A 24,654-nucleotide genomic window follows, 5' to 3' on the forward strand; every position below is an offset into this window, starting at 1 on the left:
TGCAAAACGAATGTGGCGTTATATCCCTAAAGTTATTGAAATTCCCCCCAAAAAATAGAGATTAAACAGTGGCAGGCAGCTTAAATGTGTCCTAGAATGGCGCCAAAAGTCCACCGTGAGCTCAGGTCACTTAAGCCTTATCACTTCACAATATACCTAAAAAGGGCAAGTACTCAATTCAGCCACATATGTATGCCACTCTTTCACAGTATTAAGTCCATGACGTATTGAGTCACATCACTCTCAATTAACTTGCACTCCATTTCCTGTAAGATCTGTGTGAGTAAAATCCTCACTCACGCAGGCCTGGTACTGCCCCTGTGAAGAGTTGCTCCAGGCTAAGGATAAAGCACCCCTCAACAAACTGGTGTATGTTACCACGCTCTGCCCCCACACAAAAAGAAATCTTATCATGAAACACTGGCACATCATAAAGAACATTGATTCTTCTGTTGAATCACCAATGTTTGCCTTCATGAGGGGCAAAAATATTAAAGATCATTTAGCCCATTCCTCAGTCAGGGGCACTGACTCTAACACTAGCAAGACACTGAAAGATATTTGCGGTCTCCATCCTGTGAAAAGACACTACTGGTGTGGTAACTGTTGTTTGCAAATACACAACAGGCACAAAGACATTTGAGAATAGTACCTGTAAACTGGACCTAAAGAATTGTAATCCCAAAAATGTCATTTACTGTATATGGTATCCATGTAACCTGCTGTGTAAAGGACAGACTTTGCAACCTGTAAAGACAAGAATATGTCAGCATTGCAGCAGAAAAAGGTGCAAAGTAATTAACGCTCCTTTGGTGATGCCATGGAACAAAATCACATTGTGGAGGACATTGTTGTTCATGGACCTCAGTAGTGCATTTGCAGGGTTAACTGCTCTAAACTCTGGGGAACTTTGTATAAGCTGGGTCTGCCCCACCCTACAGTGGATGTTTTAGAGGTGCTCCATGTTGAAGTTTGAGCCTCAGATAGGTATGGCTTGGAGGGTGAGTGCACTGCATTTGTTAACCTTTTTTAGGGGTGTTTGTCAGGCGTGCATTTTCGCCTCCATTTTATTTCTTTAATTATTAATGGTCTGCACTGTGTTTTAGTCTTCCAGTGCAAAGTTTTACCAGTTGTGCATGGCAAAGGCATGCTGACCCTGCTGTATGCGGATGCCGCAGTTCTACTTTCTTGAACGCCTAATGGTTTACGAGGAGCTGTTGATGCCTTTATAGGATATATGAAGAACCTGGAGTTAAAGGTTACTATATCTTAAACACACTATATGATGTGTGGTACGCCCCTGAGTAAGCCACGCCCAATGGTAATTAAAGGCCAAATAATCAGTTGGGTCCATGAGTTTTCTTACCTGGGAGTAACCTTTGATGCTAATGGAAATTGGTTATCATGTATCTCAAAGCGGTACACTTGTTTTAACGTTTGTGTGCTGTATTCATGCTTGTGTCTAGATACTTCAATACTGCCTTTGTTGAAGGTGTTCAAACTAAAATGGTTAACCATTCTAACCTTTGGGGCCTCCATTTGGGGATATCGGAATTGCCATGTATTGCAGCAGGAAGCAAATCATTTTTGCTTGTGTTTGCTTGGGGTTGGACCTAATAGTCCGTACTTTGCACTACATGAAGAATTGGGCTTGGATTTTGTGGAAGGCCTTGTAAAGTTTGCTTCTTTGCTTTTCTTAAAAATGCAATACTTTGGCATAACTGTGTGGCTTTTTGATGTTATTCATTTATGCTCTTAAGCCTATTTATTGACATCTGATTGTATAATTTATGTGATGTTTTTTCTATTATGGTTAATTTTGAATAAGTGAATAAAGAAATTCTACAGACTGATGAACATTGTTTGGCAAGTCATTGATATGGCATTTGTTCCAGAGAGAAGTGGTGATCTCAAACAGAGCTTACAGAAAATAGAATGCAAGTGGATTGAGCGATGTGACTCAATACACTAAGGACGCAATACTGTGTGAGGAGTGGTGTACATATGTTGCTGAATTAAGTACTTAACCTTTGTGATCACATTGTGAAGTGATAAAGGCATCAACAGAGCACTCCATACTTGAGCTCGTGGTGGACATTTGCTGCCGGTCTAGGACACATTTTAGCCTGCCTGCCACTATTTAATCACTAATTTCTCTTTTTAATTTGAATCACTATGGGAAAATAATACTGCATTCTTTTTACAGTTTCATTTCTATACCTTGATCTGTTGTACTTATTAATACAATGTACAGAACCATAAGCTGTGGGACCGTTTTTGCACTACCAATATATTCCCCAAGTGATTCCTTTTCTACGTTGCAGTGGTATATCGATTAATATCTGAACGTGATCATGACTGCCCTCTTCGATTCTTTGTTTTCTTGACCTCTTAAACACATTGTGAAGTGGTGCTCATCTAAGGCTGTTTTGAATGCCTAAAACCTTGTGCACATTGTGGATAACTGGTGTGTTAACCCAATGTATACAATTATAATTATTTGTGCATGGGACCACCATGCATAATTTAGAGACTCTACAATGGTGTTATTTTATCTAATGTCTCACCGAAATTATTTTCAACGTCGGGGACAATAGCATACAATTTCCTCATTTTGAACTCCTTTTTTATTAAATTTTTTGCCTTCGAACCTGTGCCCATTAAATGAGTACCTATGTGTCTCCTTTCTCGCTTCATACCTTTGACCACACACATCAAAAGCCTCGTCCTGATCCTTGTCAGTGTCTTGGGGAAGTGCACTTCCACGTCTTTACTTAGACATTGATGGAGATGTGAGGCTGACGATCACAGCTTCACAAGTACTTCCTCTTGTGTGGAGAGAGCAATTGTTTCCTGCCTGACCCGCGTTGCATGTTGAAGTGCCTGTTTGTGGCCTTGCCATTCTGATGATCATGGTTCTGCAAGAATTTGTTTTTAAGCGGAGAATACATTGTTTTCCACTTTATACACATCATGCATTACTCATTGAATTTTCAACCTGCGGGCATGTCCACTACACTCTTTTCAGGGGAGAGTGATTAATTTTATTTAGTTTTGGTACAGTTACTCATTTTGAATCATTTCTAAAATCCTTGTTTAATTTATTGACTTTCAAAGATACTCATACTTGGTTTCCCGAGTAAATAACTCTCTTGCTTTTGAGCCTGTTGGGTAGTTTTTTCTATCTATATCCGATGTGTGGCCCCTATGGAGACAATTTAAGGTAGAGAGTCATCTATTATGTAACATGGTACTTGTTTCTGTGCCTGAATATAGTAGTCACTTTTGTTTTATATAAATGTTAGTTTTCCCTATATTTGTTGGTCCGGATGAGGCCTAGTATCCACAACTGAGTCGAAATGTTGTCAACACATTAAAACAGAAGCAAACAAACTAGAAAAACCCTTGATTAATAAAAAGGCATGCATTTATTATAATTCATATATTTATGCTGTCTTGCTTTTTTTTGTATGTATGTATTGTTCATTCCATTTTGTGTTTGGTTCCTCCTTTCACATGCACACCACGCACTTGAAAAATGAATAAAGAATAATGATGGATATATGCATTGTGTGATGACTATTTGTTTGTGTTGTGAACAGAACAATTATATACACAATTGTTGCATTATATTCTTATATCAATTATATCACTAATGAGAAACCCTGTTTTTTAAAATACCTTTAGAAATGTGGCATTTTCCTGCCCTATTTGCTGCCTGCAGAATGTTCCTGGGCCACATGACTGAGTGTAGTTGGCAGTTTGACTTTGTATATTCAATACAATAGAGGGATTAGGTGTGCCTGGACAGACCATCACTGGCAGAATGGAGTAGCGGAACTGGGCACAGCCCCACTTACAAGTCAATAGGCTGTGCCCTGCCGTCGTACAAAGGACTTTACATCTGGCTGGAGCCTGGGCAGGCGTGGCAGGAAATTCTAAGCACTTCACAGAGAATCTCTAGAAACTTCTTTGGGTTTAAAGAAGGCACCAGGTATAAAAATACGACCCTTAGGCCCACTCTTCAATTCATTTTCTGGACCTGCGGAAGGACTCTTAGAGGACTGCCTGCTCTGTTCTGGCCTGCTGTGTACTTCAGAAGACTGCTTTGCTGCACCTGGAAGGACCGCTCTGCTGTCTGAAGACTACCTTGAACCCTCAGAGGCCTGACCTGCTGCATGAGCACTGTTCCACTACTTGAACCCAGAATTACCTGAGTGATTGCAAATGGTAGTTGGCTGGCCTCCTGATCAGAGCCTCAGGGACAGAAAAGGCCCCAACCATCTTGAACTCGCTCCTGGATCTAATCTGAGTGAGTCCTAATCCTTCAAGTGGTGCCTCTCCAATCTTGGACCCTTGGAAGTGATGCTAAACGTGCCCAGAGACCCCAAATCCAAAACTTGGTTCTTAAACATTTTGTGCCAAAAAAGTGCTCTGAGAACCAAGAGGAGACCGGGACCGACCTGCTCATCAAATCATCCAAGGTGCATCGCCTGTCACTCTGACTTCATACCAGCTCCCACTATGTTCTGCAGCAGCAAATCCTGTTCAGTGTTCTTTCGTACAAGGGGTATCTGGCCTCATGGAGCCCTTGTCAACTACAGCTTGCAGCTTTGTCCCGTTGGAGATTTTCAACTTCCGAAAAAAGAGACTAAGGGCCTGATTTAGATATTGGTGGACGAGTTACTCCATCACAATGGTGACGGATATCCTGTCCGCCAAAATCTAAATCCCATAAAATCCTATAGGATTTAGATTCCTGAGGACAGGATATCCATCACCATTGTGACAAAGGAACTAGTCCTCCAATAACTAAATCAGGCCCTAAGTCTGCTTTTGAAATCTTCACCATTACTTCATCTAGCAGCTTTACTTTTGCAGACACTTTTTCACAAAATTTCTTCTAAGACTGAAGTTAAGCGCCGACTGGGCCCAATCCACTTCCTGTATCCGACCCATCCTCCATCGCAGTCGGCCATATATTTTGACTTTGACCTGGTCCGCTGTGACTAGATGTCTATGGTTGGCGCTTTGATCTTTTAGGTGCCAGTTTTTACTTTAAACTTTTAAACTTCATAACTCAGTTTGTACTGATTGGATTTTTCTCATTGTCAAATACTTTATCAAAATTTACTCTATTTTTCTAAACTGGTGTGGGATTTTTCTTGTGTTGTGTTATCACTTCATTACTATTTGTGTGCTGCCTGCATACTTTACACACTGCCTGAAAGTTAAACCTGATCGCTTTTGTGCAAAGCTACCAGAGAGCTAAGCAAAGGTTAATTTAGTGCCTTTTCTGGTTCACCATGACAGGGACTGTGGCTGTTGCTTGAGCATGGTTAACACCGCACTTAACCAACAACCCAATTTCTCATGTGCACCTTAGAGAGCTATAATGAAGATGAACATATAACATACTGTTTCCTTTGTCAAGAAAACACTTGCAAATGTGGTGGAGCAAGATCCATTACATATTATGCGATCAACTTCCCTGTCTACAACGTTCCACCCGACATGTCTATATCAGAGCCAGGAATAAGCTCTTAGGATCAATAAAAGTTGCCAAAGCCAAGCCAGAACAAAGGTTTTTAGCGAATGACATACTCACTGTGACAAATACATGTGTTGTGGTAAATCTGAAGCTCTGGACCACCATTGAGCCATGAAAACAAACCAGTGTATCAGCTGTGTTCTGCCACCTTGCAAGCTACTAATTTATAATGCCTGAATTAATATACACCAATTATGATTTAGAAAGCGCACCAAACAGAATACCAAGAAAAGACTGAAAGTTATGCAAGCCAAGCACAACGGCATACACCCTGAGAATGTATCAATGAGAGGTATGACCTCATCAAAAACAAAATATTAATCAGGTCATGATTTTAATATTCAAGTGAACGAGGAATACAGGTCCTAATATCCCACTCTCTCTTGAGGCACATCTGGTCCACTAAATCCTGATGATACCTTCACAAGCCATGCAATCCTATAACGGGGTTGAAAAACATAGACTACACCAGGGAGAGTTAGTAAAAGACTAAGAGCCTGATTTAGATCTTGGCAGAGGGGTTACTCAGTCACAACAGTGACAGAGATCCTGTCCACTGAAATCTAAATACCATAGAAAATAATGGTATTCAGATTCACCATTGTGATGGAGTAACCCTTCCGTCGAGACCTAAATCAGGCCCTAAAAGAAATATGTTATTAAGGAGTAAATAGATTTGTAATGGAGTGTAATACTTGGCTCGAATTCCAAAGAGGGGGCCCTCTTAATGAGAAAATTTTGAAAAAATTGGGACAAATAGAGAATGTTAAAGCACATCTTAAAATAATTTTGCTCAGAAGCTATAGGCTTTGAAATAGCAGTCATTAAATATTCAAATCCTTTCATGATATGCCCAAACTAATGAACCCTTGTAGTCCCAAGGAGTTGACCTCATTTTCTTCAAAAACATTATATCATTTACATGTAAAAAATGTCCTCCATTGTGCCAGGGACAGCATTTATTCATGGGTGATCCCCCATATTCCATGAGGTGTCAGAATTTTGTCCTTCATGTCAGCTATATACCATGGTTGATGCTTATGTCAAAAATATCTCTATTATGTTATGTTCAGAACTTTGTTGCTGTCGCCCTCCCACAAATAATGATTGTCCCCCCATATACCACAAACATCTTGCATCTTGAGCCCCAGAGATCAAGAATTGCCTCCATTATGTCAGTGCCAGCATTTTGCCAAGAATTGCCACTAGTATGTCAGCATTTTGCCATGAATGCCTGTTATGCCAGCAATTACCTCTCGTACACTTCTACTCTGTTTTACCAGTAGTATGCCAATACCAAATATTACTATAGTACGTCAGCGCAAAGTATCACCTCTAGTTTGTCAGTATTACCTCTAGTATGACAATGCCCGTTTTTATATGTGCTGTTATCCTAGCCTCTGAATTATGTCCACTATACCAGCAGCATTTTGTAATGGGAATTGCCTTCAGTATCTCAGGGACATTTTGGGATAATTGTGTTTGAAAACCTTACAGGCTGGCTTAAACACCTTTTGTGCATTTGAAATTGCAAATTCTGTCAATCATATTTGAATTTTCAATGAATGGGATTGGCAAATGAAGGGGATCACATACTTTTCCTGCCATCTTGAAAATCACGATTTGGATAAAAAAGAAATCCAAAACTAAAGCAAGGCACCGTAAGAGGAGCTGACAATAGGTGAGTGAGTGCTAGGGGCTAGTCAAAGGCATGGAAGGAAAATGGGAGTGAAAATGGAAAAAAACAAATTTGGTACAGTAAAAGTAGTAGGCACCTGAGCACCTAGCCTGCCACTTGCTTGTGGCCTCCATTTTCCTGCTTGTTCAAGTCTGATTCAGGTCCCACCTTTTGACTAAGTGACACCACCACTGCCCAGGTTTTCCTTCCTGTGGTTTCCCATTCACCGTTCTTCCCGCCAACCGAAGCCCCATCCACCCTAGGACCTACGTAATGCAGGACGTAGAGCAACTGTGCAGGCTAGTATGACAAATGCACTCCAAAGGAAAGCCTGTCTGCGCCTGGACCACGCCCAGCGGCAGGAACCCTGGCCCCCATGACCATCCAACACAACACCACAACCACAGCTGCAGCCACCACTGGAGCCACCACTGGAGCCAATGAACACCACCACTACTCCTCCGCGACCTGACAGCACAACCTGGCAAACACACTGCTGCTGTGCATCCCCCAGCACCATGGTAGGACCTTTCTCCTGCACCCATTGCAATTTCACTGGTGACACCTCAGAATCTGAGAACTGTTAACGCGTCCCACCTTAGATAATTTACTTTTGCGGGGACTCATTTTAGGCCAATGAACCTTTTGACCCTGATTGGAGTCACCTTAAGACGAGATATCTATTTAGCATTTCAATCAATAGATCAATAACCTCATCAATATTTACAATAACAAATCAATCAAATTGGTTAATGAGATTAATAAGAACTGAGACACCTCATGACCCTTCAGCCATGAATAACCACACAGAGTTAGTAAGATTTCTGACATTTATTCCCTATTTGTTACATTCTACTAGCAAGTTTATTAGTCTCAATACCAGAAAACACATCAACAATGTCACAATGTGGCAACTTGAATAAGACTTTATCAAAGCAAAGATCATGAACATTAGAACAAAGCACGACGTCAACATAAATTAACTTTAGCAGAGCATCAATAGCGCATTTATTCAACAAAGCAAAGATTCAGTCATTTGTCTATTTGCATTCGCTTAGTGAACTCCTTAACTAACCTCAAATTAGCATCCGCATGTTGGGTTTCATGCAAAACAATTTAGTAACACAAATTTAGAAAACATCTAACTAGGGTCTCTATCAAAAGAGCAGTTGGTACCTAGAAAGGAAAGGCAAACAGACAATTACAATTTCATTATCATATAGTTACCCTCCGTAATGCGCCAGCATACAGAGTTAGTCTTCGTCCTCAGGACATCAGTTGATTCGCCATCGGCCAGGACAGAAGGAGCAAAGTCTCAGCAAGGTAGGGCAATAAGGTTTTCCCTCATAAAGAGAAGGAGTAAGTATCAGGCAAGGCAAGGAAGGTGAGGATGGTTTAAAGAATCAAACAGCAAAGTCTTAAGTCAGAATATTAAAGTAACAGCATGAATGTCACTATAATGGCTTAGTAATGGCATTGAATGGCTCGAAATGGCTCACAATGGCTGATTTCTCCTTGTGACATGTCATTATATCAAATCCGGCTAACAAGCTTCTAATTTCCAATTGGGCAATATTTGGTGCATCATTATCTCTGTCCAATGATCCATCGATCACCTTACTAGAATTTTCACTGAAGACACGTAGTTTATTGGCTCCTGTAATTGACATCTTCAACGGGTAGAATGTCAGGTAGGAAAGGTTACACTCGTCGTTTCAGTCAGTAGTTCCATTGTCTTTACCAGTTCAGGCGACCTTGCACCTGTTGCGAATTACACTGTTGCATTCCGCAAGAATGTCTCCTTGAGCAAGTCGGGTCTCATGAGAAATAATTTACTACGGTTACACACACATCTCTAACTTCTGGAAAAATACAGCTTCATGTCCTTCAGGGAGACAGCACATTGCACGTTAGAAAAACACATTTAATATGAGACCAGGCAGCTAGGCCCAGACCCTTGCTAACTAAGGCGTAGTGATTAATTTAACAAACCCTTAACATATAACTCTTAACGCTAATACAGAATCATACATTAGTTCATTAATAATCCATTATTACTCAATTTCATTAATCATCGTATACATTGGTGGCCACTCCACGTGGGCACATTTCAAACGCATACATTAATATTAGTCTGTCACGTTTTCTATGCAACATCATTACACATTATTTTGCAAGCAGTTCATGTTAATTTTGATTATAAAATCTACACTCCAACAAACCACTACCTCAAACCAGCGATGCATGCCATTACCACAACCCCTCCAAACTATCTGCCATGCCCCTCAACATCTGATCCCTCAGAAAACACTCTACCAAAATCTCGGACCTCCTCAACAGTAACATACCTGACTTTTTCTTCCTAACCCAAACATGGCTCAACCCAGCCTCCAACCCAGACATTGCTGCAGCCATCCTGCCTGCCTACAAAATCAAACACCAGGACTGAACCCACAAACAAGTCGAATGACTCAATCATTTTTTTACATTTTTTATTTTATTTTTAGCAACAAATAGAACAAAACACAAGCAATTGCCATGTTAAATGATTAGAAAGCCACGAAATACAAACCAAGTACATATACATTTGCATGAGTAAGTTTCTCCAACACCGACACATAAGAAAATGATACTGTAGTGGACCAAGGGGAAATGTGAGGTCAACTGCAAGTGTCCAATAATATTGTTGGCTGTAGTAGTAACAGAAATACTGTTTAGCTTATATTTATGTGCAAGCACTTGGTAAGAAGTGTATGTAGGGCATCGAGATAATTCATTTCTAGGTGACCTGAACTGTTTCTCCCTCTACAAATGCATTGTCTTCAGTGGGTCAATTATACTCTCTCTGGCTGAGGTAAGATGTGAATTGCCCCATAAATCCTTGGGATGACACAGTGGCAGCACCAGCTCCCAGTAATTTGCTAGTTGCTGCTAGCAGTAGGACACGTCTTTGAACCATGTTGTGATAGTAGGTGCCGGTTTCCTGCCCCAATATTTTGCCACTCTGTGTTTGGCTAATATAAGCAGCATGGCAGTAAGTCTGCGGGACAGGGTGAGTGTGTCTTTCATATAACCAAGAAGCCCAACCATTTGTCATCCTAACAAGTTGCACCGGATTCAGTGCAAAGGTTGTAGGAATTTGAAGTGTGTAAGGCGCAGTCTATCGTTCGGTGATAACAATGTCAGTTGATTGCAGCATGAGACCACTGCGCCTCCGTTAAAGGAGAACCAGGGTCCGCATTCCATGCCTCCTGTGCTTTTCGGGAAGCAATCGGTGAGAAAAGTTGTATGTGCTTTTAGAGCAGAGTGATCAATTTGCATGGGTGTTACGACTTACGCGTTGCTTGAGCCTGGAGTCCGCTGAACGAGTGATGAGGTTCTTGCTCTTGAATGTTCTGCCTTGGCCCAGGTAGGGGTGACTCTTTCTGTTAGCCACAGTGCTGCAGGTGATAGGAACGCCAAGGGCAGTCCGTGTCCTTCAGAAGTAGTGCCAGAGGGAAAAAAACAACTGAAAAGTGGAAAAAAAACTCAAAAAGGAAATTCCTGGAACAAGAGCATAAATCAATACGTAAAATATAAGACCAAAAATGAACAGGAAAACACTGGAACAAAAGCGTAACCAGTATCTGACACAAAGGAGAAGGAGCGAAGACACCGTCCAAACAGAAAGTGTTGCAGCGCAAGGAGGAAAAGAATCACAGCCCTTAAATACCCATAAAACAGGAAGCGACCAAAAGGAAGTGCAAGGACACCATATTGGATAGGGAAAAAACACATAGAAAGTAATGGACAAGGGACCATAGTGAGTAGGGAACTAATGCATGCTGGCAAGAGAGGGGAATAATGGGAAAAAGGAAAAACATAAAGGGAAGAACAAATGAGGGCGACAGTAAAGAAGGACAACAATATCAGGTGTGTGGGGGAGAGGTTATGTGTGCAGGGAGGCGCGCTGCGCTAAAAAGAAACGAGGCCCCATTCCCAATTTGGGGTCTCGAATGCTGCAAGAGAGACTGGGGGCGCGTCGCGTCTCAGCACGCGTGCTGCGGCCCGAGCCGAATGTTTGGCTCACGCTGCGCGCCGCAACAACGGGGAGGGAGACATAAGCATATGCTCCAGTGCAGGGAGAGGCAGTCGGGGAGGAGAGAACATATTGTGTGCTACCCAGCAAGTGGCCTGTAACTGGTAATATAGTAGGGTATCCAAAAATTGGGATGTGAAGATGACGAGCCATCAAATGGTGGGATGAATTGTCCCTCTGAGTATAGGTCCAAGAACACATTAATGTCTCATTGTCTGGCACATGAGATAGCTCCCTTGTCTTATAGTGGTGGGAATGTGAGGTTTTTAGCTAGGGGGATAGAGGAGGCAAACAGGAGCAGTGGACCTGCCTGCCTACACAAGCTCTCCCATGCCCATTGCACACATTCAACAGTGTCAATTTGTCCTCTGGGCGCCCTGTATGGCAGGAATATTACTGTCAATAGTGGCTAGGGGGTGACACAGTCCTTCTCAATGGCCACGTGTGGCTGGTATAGGGTGAGGTGGATCCAATAATGAAGGAAGAGTACTTTGGCACACAAAGCATATAACATAATTTCTGATGCCCGAACCCCTTGTGTTTAAGGTAAGGTGAGAAGTTTGTAAGAAACCTGCAGTTGTTCCCAGGCCCAAATCAACAGTATGAGGTTAGATTTCAACTGCTTAAAGAATTGAGCAGTTAGAGGGATTGAAACATTTATGACTGGGCAGAGGAGTTTAGGAAGTATGACCATTTTTGCAATTGCAATGCGGCCTGCTGTGGATAGTGGTAATCTAGACCATATAGGTGTCCTGTCCTCAAGCCAGCCAATGACAGAGCTGTAATTTGCTCACCAGAGCTCTTTCGGATCTCTGCTGAGCCTGACTCCCAGATATCTGACCGGGTTCTTCACCCATTTTAAAGGATAGTCACTGCTAAATGGCAGATGGAGTCTGTGAGCGAGAAAAGAATGGATTTAGACCAATTTATATCAATGCCGGTGTAGCCCCCAAATTGCACCACCTCGCGGGTGAGCAGGTTTGGATTCTCCTTCGGGATGCATGTATAGGGGGTAACTTCATTTGCATACATTGCGACCACGAGTCCCCTGGATCTGAACTAAATGCCTCTATTTGCTTGGTGCTGTCAGAGTTTCACGGCCAGAGGCTCCATGGCGATAGCAAATAAGATAGGTGATAGTGGGCATCCGTGTCACGTACCACAGGTGATGGGGAAGGGATCTGAAAGGAGCCCGTTTAGAAGTACTTGAGGTGGGGAGAGTATAGAGAAGCCAAATCTGCTTTATGAATTGTGGACTCATCCCTAGGCATGCAAGAAGTGGAAAAAGGTACAACCATTCCAAGGAATCAAACACCTTGGTGACGTCCAGCGGAGCTTCCAGCGCAGGTACTTTGGCAGGAAGATGGTTCATGACAGCGAATATGGTTCAGAGGTTGTGTGAGGTGGAGCGCCCAGAGATGCAGCTCAATTGATCTGGTCTCAATCAATGGCAGTAGAGTCAACAGGCGATTGGCAAGCACTTTGGCATAGATCTTATTATCGATGTTGATGTGTGAGAGGGGTCTAAAGCAGTCACAGTGGTTGGCTGGCTTATCGGTTTGAGGAGGCTTATAATGACTGCTTCCCTCAATGTGGGGGGTAGCGAGCCTGTGGATAGAGAGTCCTGATACATCACCACTAGATGTGGGGCTAGTAGAGTGGCTAATTCTTTATAAAAGGCAATGATCAGGCCATCGAGCCCTGGCACCTTGTCACCCGGAAGACCTCTTATCACCTGTACAATCTCCTTGGTATTTATGGGAGAATCAAGATATTCGCAATTGGCCGGGTCCCGCCAGAGCAATTGTATAGTGTCAAAATAGGCACTTATCTCAGGTGGGTCTGGAATCGGAGTTTGACTGTAGATTTGGGAGCAGAAGGACATCATCACATCCAATAGTTCCAGAGGGGAGGATACTGATTGGGAATTTGAGTCAAGAAGTTCTGTCACATATGTTGAGGCATGTGGTTTACGAAGCATCCCGGCTAGTGTCCTGCCAGGGTGATCGTCCTCACACGGACAAGCCTGAGCCTCTTTAAATAAATAACGTGTCTCCTGAGTTGCCTCTTCTTGATATTCAGACAGTTTGTCTCGAATATTAGCTAAAATAGAGGTTTCCTCTAATTGAAAATATTCTGTTTCTAGCATGTAGATATCGTTCTTGCGTCTGCCCAGCGTACCTTGAATGGCTTTGAGGACAATTTTGTGTCTTGTGAGGTAGGAATGTACTAGGCGTACCTTCCTATGGTCGTTTAGACCACAAATGTTCCAGCTGATGCAGGTCATTGTGGACAGATTACCTAATAGTGTAGTGTCTCGTCATATGTGGGTCCAAGTAGAAATTCATGCATCGAGTGGGTGGAGATACAGAATATGATGCACAGTGGCTGTGGATTAAATTATAAAGACATGCTTGGAAAATATTAAACATTGATAAAAACATCCCTTGCCCCTCACCTCCTTCTCCAACCTCCAAACTTGATTGAGGAAGACTTATCCCCTGTAGTTGTAATCCCAATAGATCAAAATAAAAATAAGAACAGTTAAATTTAGAACTATCCTTGGGGACGAAGAACGACCAGGAATACTACCCTGCCTGAACAGCTGTGTGGCAGAATGAAAAACAGTGGGGGCTGCCATGGCTCTGTACCGTTGGTGGAGTTGTATATAAATAGCAGTAATGGTTTGGGTTTACAGTGCTGATTTGGCTCTTAGTAGCCTAGGTCTCAGGACCTTATAGGTGCGATACGTGCTGAGGACCTGTGTAAGGGGGCCAAATGCCACCCAGTCTGATGCATCAATAGAATTAGTCATTGTTGCTGAGATGAGCCTCATCAGAGGCACGCCCTGACCCCCGGCGGGACCCTCCACATCTCATAGCATGTTTTGTGAACTTCAGCACCGCTTTTGCATCAGTGAAGTAGTGTTGCTTGTCATCAATTGTAATCCGAAGTTTAGCTGGCTATAAGAAAGCATACAGAATGTTTGCCTTCTGAAGTAGATGTTACATTTTTAACAATTCACGGCGTGCCACTTGCACTGCCAGTGAGAAGTCGGGATGAAAGGAATTGTTACTTCCCTGATAATGTATGGCACCCAGCTGTATGGCTCGTCATAGAACCGTATCATGATCCCTGTAATTTAGGTGGTGAGCAAGTATAGGGTGGGACGGAGCCCCGGGGGGCAGCCGAGGGGCGAGCGAGCAGTGGGTACATTCTAAAACGAAGACCATGAATAAATCCTCTGCAAAGGTGTCTCTGAGAAGTGTTTCCATGTAGTCCTCCTTCCTGGATATTGCTGTGGATTTTGGGATGCGAATGAGCCAAAGATTGCTGCCTCTAGGTCTTCATTCTTGACTTTAATAAGTTAAAGAACTTTGCCCATTCTAGGGATGTGTTCTTTGGCATCAGACTGCATGTCGTCAGCGTCAGAGAAGCGGCTTTCCAGCTGATCCAGCCAATTTTCATGTTTGTCGACTCACTGTTTGAATTGCTCCAGTCTGCTGGTGAGTAGGTCTGGTTTGGCATCTATGGCTTTGAGACTCATCTTGACGTCAATGAGGATGTCTTTGAGGTCGACCTCCTGCTGGGTATCTTCTTTAGGGGGAAAATGCAACAGGCCCTGGCGAGGGTCTTGATCAGTCTGACAAGTAGATTGTTTATTATCAAAGGAGCGTTTTTGCTGTTTTGTCCCATGTTTCCCCATGATTGCAGTGGGCTATGAACACTATGGGGTGGCTTGAGTAATTGCGTGAGCAGGTGTGAGTTATTCGATGATGTCAACGATCACAACCACTGAGGGAGATTGTCTGGTTGAGCAGATGCCACCCACCTGAAGAAGGAACAAGCCTATTGGATATGGGACACACCTGAGGGAGGACCAGCTGGGGGTACAAGCAGGCACATGGGTTTCAGCCACTGGCCAAATGTGCTGCTGAAGCTGTAGGCTCCCTTTGCACTGACAGTCGTCTTCTAATAGCTTCATAGGGCAGCACAGATGTGTCACAATCAGAGTTTGGGCCTTGTTCCCAAGAGTCAGGCTGGGGGATACTCTGAGGGTCAATCTAGGTGATACGCTGAGGCAGGTGCAGAGGATGGCACAGAAAAAAACATTAGATCAACAAGGCATGCTGGTTAGAGTAAGTTGGGCATCGGACAAATGGGGCCTTCCAGACAACCACTATCTGGAGCGTGTGTTTTTTAGTACTGATTAGAGAAGAGAGCTTAAATTTGTGGCCCCCACTCTCCCCAGTCGCACCTCCAAACAGACAAGTGGCTAGAGTAGTAGCAAAACAGTTAAATCGCTATGCACTATGACTCACCACCATCTGGGCCACATGTATTGTGTGGCACGTCTCTCCATCTGCCAGTACCTCTGCCAGTGGAGTCCCTCCTAGAGTACAATAGGCGGCACAAGCGCCATATGTGAGGAAACAACTGTAGGCTAGAGGCTGCACTGAAGGCCCACCATCCAGGCCAGGACTAAGGCCATTTCCCACACCTATGCTAGGTACATAGGGCAGTTGGTGGGACAGTATTGTGGGGCCAAAGCCAGCGGGTCTAAAAACAGCAACCCACTGCGGCATCCAGCACTCCTGCTCCCACCACAGGCCGCAAGGTTCTTTCCCAATGCCAGTAGAGCAGCCCTTTGGAAGATGATCAGAGGCTTAGGATCGCAGCGGTAATACACACTCTTTAGTGGGTGCCTTGTAGTCTTGGGATGGCACACTGCAGCAAGATGGGATTGCTGGAGGCAACCTACGCGTCTCAGTTCCTTGGGGCCTCAGCGCCAACAGTCTGTGGGCCCACACTTGGCTGCCCTACGCCACTCTTACCATGCTTGGCCACCCTCCTGGAGTCAGGCAGCACCACCGGTTATTGTCGGAACTAAGGGCCAGATGTAGGAAGCCTTTTGCATGTCGCAAACTGCGAAAAACGCAGTTTGCGGCATGCAAAAGGCCAAACGCAATGCTCATCCTCAAATTGCGAGTCGGTACTGACTCGCAATTTGAGGATGCGACTCGCAAATTGGAAGGGGTGTTCCCTTCCTATTTGCGACCGCATCGCCATGCTGAGTTGCTTTGTGACCGCGAATGCGGTCGCAAACCAACTTGCAGTTACCCATGGGACCCCTTCCCCTTTGTGAATGCTGAAAGAAATATTTTTTCAGAGCATGCAGTGGTCCTATAGACCACTGCCTACTCTGAAAAAAACGAAACCAAATGGTTTCGGAAGTTTTTTCTTTTTGCAACTCGTTTTCCTTTAAGGAAAACGGGCTGCAAAAAGAAAAAAAATAACTGCTTTATTTAAAAAGCAGACACAGACATGGAGGTCTGCTGACTACAGCAGGCCACCATCCCTGTGAGTGCAGGGACTCGCTATGGGGTCGCAAACTGCGACCCACCTCATGAATATTAGTGAGGTGGGTCTTTGCGACCCCATAGCGAGTCACAGAAGGAGTCTGAGACACCTTTCTGCATCCCATTTTGTGAGTTGCAATTTGGGAGTCGGTCAGACTCGCAATTTGCAAGTCGCAAAATTTTACTTTACTACATCTGGCCCTAAGTTCTTACACAGCCAATCACTTCCAAAATATGAAGGCAGAGCTTCGCAAAATTGGCTGGTCTGTCTAGTTGTTGCGCAGAGTCAGGCAGTCTTGTTGGTGCAGATTCCTATTCGATGTGGTGTTGAGCCGGCAGGCCTTCTCTAGAGAACGGCTATCTTGCCCCTCAGCCAAGCCACACTTCTGCAAAAACAGATTGACTGCATCACTTCCAAGGACTCGGATAACAACCTCATGGTACACCTCCACTTCAAAATACGAATGGGCTACAATGCCACCCTGAAGGGAACCCTCGCCTACTGTCCCCCAGGTCCCTGAGTGGAATTCTGCAACCAGATTACAGACTTCAGTGCTAACCTTGCCATCATATCAACAAACTACATTCTCCTCTTAGACCTCAATTTCCACCTGGAAGACACTACAGAACCCAACTCCACAGTTCTCCTCAACAGTCTCAGCAACCTGAGACTTACCTTACTCGTCTAACGACCAACCCACATAGCAAGCCACACCCTCGACCCTATTTTCTCTTCCAACAACAGGATTATCACCTCCCCCATGATTCTGCTCACACGGTCTGATCACTACATCATGCATTTCAAGATATCCCCCCGAACAACACCAAAGAACTCTTCACCAACATCAAGGAGTTCTCCAACTCCGCACCTATCAACAATTACATCATCCCATCTCAAGCACTCCTAACAGAAGATTGCCAAAATCTGTGACACATTTGACCCACAGCATATCTAATTGAATGCACAGCAGGACACCTCCCTCATAGCCAAACATCTGCTAAGCAACTGGAAGCCCCTCTGAAATGAAGACACCACTGCCCTGATGAATACCATCCACTCAGGAGCCCCCTTCCACCCATGCCCCCACTTCAGATACAACTTAAACAAATCATCATCTCACCACTATCATCAACACCTCCATAACCAATGCCACCTTCCTGTCTAGCTGGAAAAATATAGAAGCCCACGCCCTATTGAAAAAACCATAAGCGGACCCCCAACACCCTCAGTAGCTACAGGCCCATCTCACACCTGCCTTCTCCAGCTAAAGTCATGGAGAAAGCCATCAATACCCAACTCGCAGACCACCTAGAACTCCATCAACTTGTAGACAGCTCGCAATCTGGCTTTCATCAACCACAGCACTGAAGCATTTGGACCAGGGAGAAATGCCCCTACTGATTCTCCTCAACCTCTCCGCAGCTTTTGATACGGTCTCCCACAACACACATCAGAAATCACTTGAGTGTCTGCAGACTAGCCCTCAAGTGGTTATCCTCCTTCCTCATGGGCAGAACTCAATGACTTAGACTTCTCCCCTACACCTCTGAAGGCAAGTAACTCATCTGTGGAGTCGCTCTAGGGTTGTCGCTCAACCCAACACTCTTCAACGCCTACATGACGCCCCTCATGGACATCGTCAGAGCCCACTGCATCAACATAGTATCCTACGCTGACAACACACAGCTCACCCTCTCCCTTACCGACTCAACCAGCACCGCAAAGCAAACTTCACCAACTGCATGGGCAACATAGCTGTTTGGATGAAAAACAACTGCCTCCAGCTCAACAAAGACAAAACTGAAGTCCTTATCTTTGGCAACAACCACTACCCCAGGACACCACTTGGTTGCCCTCTGAACTTGGACTCATGCGGACCATGCCAAGAACCTTGGGGTCATCCTGGACACCAACCTCTCCCTGAGCAGACAGATTGACTCTATCAGATAAACAGTCACCCAGGCTCTTATCACAAGTAGACTTGACCACGGAAATGCCTCCTACTTTGGAATCCCAGCCATTTTCTAAGCTGACACCAAACCACCCAGAATGCTGCCTCCAGACACATCCTGAACAACCCATGAAATAACCAAATCTCTCCACACCTCAATAATCTCCACTGGCTCCCAGTCCAGGAAAGATGTAAGTTCAAGCTACTCATCTACATCTACAAAGCTCTTCACAATCCTAGTCTAGCATACCTCAACCACCGCCTCAACTTCTACAACCCACTGGGCACCTTCGATCTGCATCCCAAGCAAGGGCACATCTCCTTTGCATCAAGAAGACTAGAAGCAGAGGATGCTCCTTCTCATACCTCACAGCCAAGACCTGGAACAACCTCCTGCAACAACTCAGAAGCTCCCCTTCCCTCATGGACTTATGAAGGAACCTCAAGACCTGGCTTTTCCAGATAAAACAGCCACAATCTCCACCTCCACCCTCAGGCCCTGCTCAGTGCCTCAGTGCCTGGATACCCTCACGGGTGATTAGCAGTACTCTACAAATCCACATAACAAAACATAAAATCATTTTGTATTTAGAAATGAATATAAAAAATTGTGATTTTCATCAAAGTCATACATTTTGAAATTTGTGATTTTCATAAAAAATATTATTTTTATCTAAAAATTGCAAAATAATCTAGGCAATGGTTGGGCAAGACCCTGATAAGGTGCACAGGTGAAGACTGCAGGGCTGGCTGCAGGCCAAATGCATCACAGAATGAGTTAATGGCAAGTGTATGCAGTACAAAAGAAAAAACCCTAGACATTCACTGAAAAATAACCCAGTTAAATGTTAGTTATGATTCAGTTAACACAAACTCGAGAAAGCCTGACATTCACCAGCTATGTCATGTAAAGCACAGTGCATCCCATTACTCATATCGACTGCATACTCGGTATTCTGCTTTGCAATGGCATGGGGAAAAAAACTGTCTACCAAGCACAAGTGATGGCGGGGTGAATCATTAATATACCTTGATAAAGTGAACATACAGCCCAGAGTGTCAGAGAGCATCCTTTAGAGTTAAGCACTACCTCATATTGTTATATGAGACTAATCTGTGTAGCCTATTTCCATAGTTTAGAGCATGTGAAAACAACATGAAATATTCAAGTGCATTATACTATTGATAAAGATAGGCTGAAACATCTTTGAATGCTTGCACATTAAATTAGTTTTCAAACTTAAATTTATCTAAAATGTATGCTATCAAATCAGTGTGGTTTGGATGGGAGTCCTGAAAATAGATTATTCGGAACACCTTTGGCATAGCCACATTGCTTAGATAATGGGGTCTTTATTTGGCAGTCAGGTTACCCACTGTTCAAGCAAGCACCCTCAGTCTAGTCAGGGCAAAGGAGAAACACACCTAGTTAACCCCCACCCACCCCCTTGGTAGCTTAGCATGAGCAGAAAGGCTTAACCTAGAAGCAATGTGTAAAGTATTTGTACCAACACACAGAGTAAAACAGTGAAAGCACTACAAAAAGTACACCACACCATTTTAGAAAAATAGGCATTATTTATCTAAATCAAACAGGACCAGAACAACAAAAATCCAACATACACCAGTCAAGAAATGAATTTTCAGAAGAATAAGAGTCTTACTCCGTAGAAAACAATGGAAATGTTGAATTTTCACAAAGTACCTGGTTTGCATTAAAAATAAAGCCGCACGGGCGAGCGTGCATCGTAAAAGTTAGCAATGCGTTGATTCCTTACTCGCAAGTGAGGCCGTATGTCATTTCTTCTCCGGGCCGGTTCGCAGTGTATCGTTTGTTCCTCCGGGTAAGAGAGCAATGCGTCGATTTCCAGACAAAGCACCTTGGATCCACGCAGGTTCACGATGACTTTGACGCCCAGCAACGATGCGTGAGAAATCCGGTCGCACTGTGTTAGAAAACCGCACTGCATGGGGTTCGCATCATTATCAGTAGCCGCAAGTGGGTGTTGTGTCGTTTCTCCAGCCGCTATGCATCCATTTCCCAACCACGATGCAGGTGGGGCGTCTGTTTCAGCAGTGTTGCAGGTGGCGCATCAAAAATGTCCCCACACGGTGTTCTGTGCATGGAATTCAGTCCTTGTTCTGCAAACTTCACCTTTCAAGGGCTCATGAACTGGATGGGGCACCACTTGGCTCAGCAGAGAGTGCAGGTGCTGGCAGAGGAAGTCTTTGATGGCCCTGAGACTTCAAAACAGGAGGCAAGCTCAGTCCAAGCCCTTGCAGGAATGCACAACAAAGTCCAGTCTTTGTCCCTTTTCACAGGCAGAAGCAGCAACTGCAGGATAGCCCAACAATGCACAGTCACATGCAGGGGCAGCACTTCTCCTCAACTCTTCAACTCTTCTTTTTGGCAGAGATTCCAGAAGTGATCTTGAAGAAATATAAAGTCTGGGGTTTTGGGTCCACTACTTATACTCTTTCTGCCTTTGAAGTAGGCAAACTTCAAAGGAAAGTCTCGGTTGTTTACAAGATCACGCCTTGCCCAGGCCAGGCACACACCATGGGGTTGGAGACTGCATTGTGTGAGGGCAGGCACAGCCTATTCAGGTGTAAGTGACCACTCCTCCCTCCACTCTAGCCCAGATGGCTCACCAGGATATGCAGGCTACACCCCAGCTTCCTTTGTGTCTCTGTCTAGAGGAGATTCACAAACAGCCCAACTGTTAGTCTGACCCAGACAGGGAATCCACAAACAAGCAGAGTCACAGAATAGTTAAAGCAAGAAAATGCCTACTTTCTAAAAGTGGCATTTTCAAACTAACAATCTAAAAATCAACTTCACTAACAGATGTATTTTTAAATGAGTTCAGAGACCCCAAACTCCACATTTCTATCTGCTCTCAAAGGGAAACTGCACTTTAAGTATAGTTAAAGGCAGCCCCCATGTTAACCTGTGAGAGAGATAGGCCTTGCAAAAGTGAACACCGCATGTGGCAGTATTTCACTGTTAGGACATGTAAAACACATCAGTACATGTCCCACCTTTAACATACACTGCACCCTGCCCATGGGGCTACCTAGGGCCTACTTTAGGACTGTCTTGCATGTATAAAAAGGGAAGGTTTGGGCCTGGAAAGTGGGCTACTTATGTGGATGGCACAACCAGTGCTGCAGGCCCACTAGTAGCATTTGATTTATAGGCCCTGGGCACCTCTGGTGCACTTTACTAGGGACTTACTAGTAAATCAAATATGCCAATCAGGTAAAAGCCAATTACACATACAAATTCACATAGGGAGCACTTGCACTTTAGCACTGGTCAGCAGTGGTAAAGTGCCCAGAGTAACAAAAACAGCGAAAACAGGGTCCAGCACACAGTCAACAACCTGCGAAGCTGGGCAAAAAGTTAGGGGAGACCACTCCAAGGATGCCAGGTCTAACAACCGTTTAGTGCATGGAGTCCAATCTGTCAATAATTCACTGCTACTGAACAACCATAGCTTATGCTAGTGAACGTAACAATTGTTGCCCTATATATTGCCTACTATTCCTTGCAGCTACTCTACAGAGCTGTTCGACACATAGCTCAAATAATTTATCAATGATAAGTTAACAACTTATTGAGTGATCAACAAAGTGGCTTCCAATGTTGATGCAGCACCAACTTGTAATTGATGATGCGTGGTGTTTCATCAAAGTCTGTGACCACTGCCTACTGATTCTTCTTGACATGTCAGACACTTTCAATACAGTAAACTGCAACACTTTGTTTGATATTCTTAATGCCCACTTCGACTTTGAGCCTATGCAAACAATCAATATCAACAAATCAAATTAAACAACTCTATCTCAAACCCCATCCATCACCATCCATGTTTTCCTCAAATTTCCATTTTTATTCTCATTATCTTTCATTTGTACCTGTAACCTCTTGGGAACTAATGAAAATCTGAGACATATCACCCGTATGCAGATGTTGTTATAATTATGCCTGAAGATAATGTTCTTCCCTCAGCTAGGGCATTTTGACAAAATCCAGGACCGGGAGACTATGACAACGAAACGTAATCATCCTAAATCAGAGTTTCTGCTCTTCTTACCTTCTAACTCACATATTCCACTTTATTCCTGGTTCAATTCTTTTAACATAACATACTGCAAACCATACATCACAAAATCTGCCATCAAATCCCTCTGTCAGAAGAAAAGTCTCAACATTCTCAAACACATACACAACATGGCAAAAACTGTACTTTTTCAATTCAGGGTCTTGCAAACAATAAAACAAAGTTTACTTCTAGGTCCTGCCCAGAGGAAACTAGAGAATTCCTTAATTTACAGCTGACCTTTACAGCCATTTGGGTGGTGTCTCACATGCTGAGTAGAATTTGTCCACAAATGAATGACATTTTAATCACATAATAGTCTGTATCTTTAAACTTGGCAAATACACGTTTACACAGTTTGAATCTCAGTGATTTAGTCGAGATGAGTGACCAGCGGACCAACCTGCAAATCTTAGCTCACCTATCACTTTCTGTTATTCAAGTTGCTTGGTGTATGGTTTTTCATAAAATCCGAGGGCATTGCCATACTGCATTTCCCTGTGTTGTTGTGACATATGAAATCTTTAATCTAGGTGCCCAATGCATTGTTTACTCCCTTATCCCTGAGTAGCTATTCATTCATTAAATCACCATCTCTGTAGCCCGTCCTTATCACTCCCTCCACCCATCAGCTCAGGTGCAAGAGCATTTTTGTTCCACAGAATGTGTGTAGCAGTAGATGGTCACAGAGTATGAAGTCTAATCTGGCATATCACTTATGGGAAGCTGAATAATGAGAGTATTCTCTCTCCCCCCCTTGCAGATGTCGCCTGATATCTAGCAAACCAACCTCGCTCTACAAGGTGCCACCCTCTTTAGACCCAGTCACCTCCCACCTACAGGGGGCCAGTAGCCAGTTCTGTTACCTTTTGAAGTGTGTGGTGGGGGACTCTTTCTTGGCACTGGTTTGGGCCATATAATGTTACTGTTGGGACACTTCCGCCAGTCATAAGCCATTAAGGAGCAGTCATCAACCTTCTTATCTTTGTGTGTCTCTGCAAATACAAAATCTGGCTGTCTTCCTAATAGGATGGCCAATGCCATGGTTTTAATGTCAGCAGAAGATTAGTATTGTTGTGGAAGGGCAAAGGAGGGCATCTATAATTGTCCAACCTCAAACCCTGAGCTTTTTGAATAAAGTTTATGCCTCTGTGGAGGTGCACCTATAGTAACCTTGTTGTCTTACCTGAGGCATTGAGATACTTATCATTAAAAGATGTCAGTGTAACACACCCATGGCCAGAGTTTTTTTAATCTTGTGCCAATGACCTAGTGACTCTTACCTTTCTTGTTGTCTATGTGGGCTTTGATTATCATGTGTTGATATGCCTGTAAATCACTGCCAGATGTTGTCTCCTTCACTGTGTGAGTCCCTCCTCTTCTAAGAATGCCCCACAAAACAAAGATAACTTGAGAATTTTGGCACCATCGCGTAAGAGGCCCAATCATAACACTAATTTAAATCAACAATGCAACTTCCCCCTTTCAGAACATCCTGAGTAGAATCACTCTGATATAATTTCACCAATATGTCTCTAAGAAGCAAAAATGCTTATCCCTGCCCCCACTGAGCCTTCATATGCCCCACCACTGCCCCCAATTATTTTGTCATTTATCCTTGAGCCAAGTCACCATGAGACTAGCCTGCAGACCGAGTCTGGTTGTCCAGATCTCCAGCTCCTTGCCGATTCTCAGTGGCTGCTTCCCTTTCTTTTTCTGTAGTCTCTAGGTGAAATTTGATGTTGTGTCTGCATCTCACCACTTTCGAGCATTCCGCTTTTGTTTAGGGGCTTCCTTTCTAAGGCGATTCATATTGCTGGCAGTTGTAGTAAGTGTAGTAATCTCATCCATAGAGATGTCCATAAACCTCTGTGCCTCTGCCAAAGATTTAGGGCCTGATTTAGATCTTGGTGGAAAGGAATACCCTAT

The 24,654-nt window shown here is 43.7% G+C and overlaps 1 protein-coding gene across 2 annotated transcripts in view; it reads left to right on the forward strand.

The window, feature by feature from the left end:
- The window catches only part of SLC35D2 (solute carrier family 35 member D2), a 344,284-nt gene that overhangs the window by 239,049 nt on the left and 80,581 nt on the right, over positions 1–24,654 (forward strand). The window lies entirely within an intron of this gene.

Source organism: Pleurodeles waltl, chromosome 1_1, assembly GCF_031143425.1.
Source record: "Pleurodeles waltl isolate 20211129_DDA chromosome 1_1, aPleWal1.hap1.20221129, whole genome shotgun sequence".
NCBI lineage: Eukaryota > Metazoa > Chordata > Amphibia > Caudata > Salamandridae > Pleurodeles > Pleurodeles waltl.